The sequence below is a fragment of the Perkinsus marinus genome, assembly GCF_000006405.1.
Source record: "Perkinsus marinus ATCC 50983 genomic scaffold scf_1104296962102, whole genome shotgun sequence".
NCBI lineage: Eukaryota > Perkinsozoa > Perkinsida > Perkinsidae > Perkinsus > Perkinsus marinus.
In genome coordinates this window covers 7398-11353 of record NW_003205565.1, presented here as the reverse complement: position 1 = coordinate 11353, position 3956 = coordinate 7398, and positions in this window count along the sequence as shown.

Here is a 3956-nt window from a genome sequence, read left to right as displayed (position 1 = left end):
TATCCTCCGCCTATCATTACTCAACCTCCCCGACCACGACTAGACCACAAGCCGTTAGCGGTTCGTCCTCATCATATGTCCCGACTTCGGCGCCACCGCGTAGTATGCGTGATCAAGCTTGATGACTGACGCCATGGTTTCGGCACATGTTGACGACTCGACTGCCCTTACTGCTATTAAGGCTACTAACAACTACTACGACAACGATGCTGATGATGCTTCCATTGACACCGACAACTCCGATGGTCCCGATCAACCAGAAGACGATACAAGAATACTTACATGACCCTCGTCCAGCCTTTGACTACGTTGGATTCTCTGTCGAAGCCCTTTTTCTCACATTAGACAAAAGTGCCGACTCCTTTGAGTTCCACCGTCACCATGACCCTTACCGCGTGTTCGAGCCTCGCCCTTGTCCATTGGTCAGCATTATTCCCCACGCCGATGTCGACATGCATGTCTCTTACCCCCACAAGGTGCGTGATGCTACCGGTGCTCTCAAAGACCTCGGTTGGATTGACGACTTCGACTTGGACCCAAATACTGACCCTCGCCGCTTTTACTAGCCATGTTGTCGAGTCCCCTGATCAAGGTGTTGGTGTCCTTAGAAGGCCTTCATCTATTACTGCGGCTGAAGCTGTTCTATTGAGGTCTACGATGACGCTGAGTCGTAGCACTGTTACTCAATGTGACGGTACATTCCCTATGCCCTTGGGATGGAGTTTCGATCGCTCCCTGATTAAGCCCTTCGAGATTCATGACGACGAATGGTTTGACCAATACCCTACTCAAGCATGCTACGACAATGCCCTTGGCAGCTCCTTTCGTGTTGCTCATGATCGGAACCTGCGCCTCTACGAAGGTAATCGTAACCCACTAGAACTAGCTCGAGAGAATAAGCCCTTACGGTGAAATGGTCGGTCGGCCGGTTGGTTAGTTGGTTGGTTTGGTTCGCGGATGGAGATGATAGACTTGCTGGATTGGTGGAGTCTCTTTTTATTGCTGCCCTTTTATCTGCTCTGACTATTGCCTGCTATAATTATCTCTTATCCTCTTAGCGTGATCCAGACTAAGAGGGGGGGAGTGTAGGGATCGCGCCCTACGCGCTCGCCCTTGTAATCGTTATCGTCTGATCACTTATATTCGCTCGCCATCGATCGCGCTATGCACGTATGCGCACTGTGTGATCATGAACTTAGGATAAGTAGAGTTACAACTCCTTTTTGATCCTTCTCACTCGGCTGCCCTTCCACGAAGGTCTGCCCTTGCTGTGAAGTTCGACTACGCTATCCACTGAAGTCTGGCTACTAGTTGTGTTGCCCAGTAACAGGCACAACACAAGACGACTCGCTACGTTCCGCCAAACAGTCGCTGGTTCGAAACTCTGCAAGTACATTTTTAAATTAATTCGTAACTTAAACAAAAATCTTACAACTATTAATAGAGGTTAACTTGTTAACCTAGGTTAAATACCGATGCGGATGGTCGCGTCGCTCCGCTACCAATTCGCACTGCAGAGATGTAACGGTGAGGCGAGCGGATCCTCCCCGCTTTCCTTTTGTCATAACAGGGTCACGGGCTGAAGGATCTTCTGAATTTTAACGTTGCCAATCGTGAGGTTCATGAGTAATGGAGCCTTAGGTCATCATATGCCTGCTTGCTTTTGTGCCCACTCTAGATCGAACTTTGCGTTGTTCGGGCTCTCTGATGTAGCTGTCTCTCATGGTCACCTCGATCGCTGCTCCTACGTCGCCACGCGATATTGTAGACCCATGACATGGGTCCCACGTATACCTCAGCAAGAAGATCCGGCAACCGTCGCTATGAGTTACTACGAGTCCGTGTATACCTGTGCAAGAAGACGTGGTGACCGTCGCTGAGCTACTACAAGCCCTTCTACGCTGCTGTCGACATGCAGCAGTTGTAAGACCCTGTATGCCTCCAGCGAGGACAGGGCAGCTGTCGACATGCCGCAGTTGTAAGACCCTGTACGCCTCCAGCGAGGACAGGGCAGCTGTCGCTATGCAACATTTGTAAGACCCTGTATGCCTCCTGCGAGGACAGGGCAGCTGTCGACATGCCGCGGTTGTAAGACCCTGTATGCCTCCAGCGAGGACAGGGTAGCTGTCGCTATGCAACATTTGTAAGACCCTGTATGCCTCCTGCGAGGGCCGGGCAGCTGTCGACATGCAGCAGTTGCAAGACTCTGTATGCCTCCAGCGAGGACAGGGCAGCTGTGGCTATGCAGCATTCGTAAGACCCTGTATGCCTCCAGCGAGGACAGGGCAGCTGTGGCTACGCAGCATTTGTAAGACCCTGTATGCCTCCGGCGAGGGCAGGGCAGCTGTGGCTACGCAGCAAATTGCTGCCAGCCATCGGAAGACCCTGTATGCCTCCAGCGAGGACTGGGCAGCAGTGACTATGCAGCATTTGTAACCCCCTGTACGCCTCCAACGAGGACAGGGTAGCTGTCGTCATACAGCCTCGTAACCCCGTGTTTGCCTCCAGCGAGGACAGGGCTGCTGTCTCCATGCAGTTTTGTGAGCCCGTGCATGCCTCTAGCGAGGACATGGCAGCCATCGCTATGAGCCACTGTAGGCTCGCTCATGCCCCGCAAACGGAGAGGGTAGCTACCGCTCTACAGCGTTGTGAGCCTATGTACACCTCTGCAAAGGGATCGAACATCTTTGTTAGGCAGCTTCGGCGAAGCTGCTTCGCGAGGTAGTTCATGTCTTTGCAAGAGGACAGAGCAGCCCTCGCTATGCAGCGGCATGGCAGTATTGTACGCCTGCGTTATACAGGCTGTTTGCGCCTCTGTAATTTATAGCAACTGTCGCTATCGTAGCGACGCTACGCAGCGTTGCAAGCCCCTATACACCTCTGCAAGACAGCGGGCAAGGCTCTGAGCCCGTTCATGCCTTCCGACTAGCACCAGGCCCTGGTGATCAGAGTTGCCTTGGTGACCTGGGCAACTCTCCCCATGCAGCATCCTTGAGTTTGGACATTCCTCTAGACGACGGCAGGCTAGATACGAATCTCAGCGATCAAATACCATGCGATCGTCGAGTCTGAGGGGTCGCCTGTCTGAGGAACTAACGGACTCCAATGCCGATGGTCGACAGCGTGCTATAGCGACGCCACGATTGCTTTACACTACCAGTGTTAGCCTTACACTGTAAGGTGCAGAGCCGTACATCATGCGTGCTTAACGCGCAGCACCGTGCTGCCAGCACACGTCATACGGCTGATGTGATACTTCAATCCTAATGTTTCTGGGACCCATTATGGGTGCTCCAGCACATGGAGCCCTTGTGACAAGGAGCTACTCTAAGTAGCCTACGCAACGCAGCGCACCGAGATATCCTGTGCCACTTGCAAACTGTAAGTCTCACCGTGGGAATACCACGGCCCAGGTGACGAAAACCCGATGAGTGTTACCGTAACATAACCACTAATATTGTTATTACATGACGGCACACACCCGCTGCAAGCCGCATGCGTACGGCTTGTCAAGCTATGCATAATGCATAATGCATGGTGTAGGAAACAGCGTGTATCTCACACGGCTCGTGTCCCGCGAGTCGCCAAGGCTCAGCCATCTAATGTGACTCAGACTCACTGAATCTCACCTCAGTGTATGCCGTGGAGGCTAACCGTGCATCGTGGCAATTCCTCTTCGGTCACTGGGCGCTGTCAGTCTAGAAGCACATTGTCGAGCGCAGACATCGGTCGCTAGCAACCAGGTGACTGCGCTTCCTCAGTGTTCTCAAGAGAACCGAGGCTCCGCAATCGATAGCGGTAATCCAGTACCATCCAACTGATCAGTGATGCTGGATCAGCAGAGTCTACATCCTCTGCGATGCCCCACAGTTTTATCAGAGTAGACGTCTGACTCTGGTTCCAAGAGGACACTATGCATCATTCTTGCCTTTATCCGAGAAACTCTCGTCGGCGAC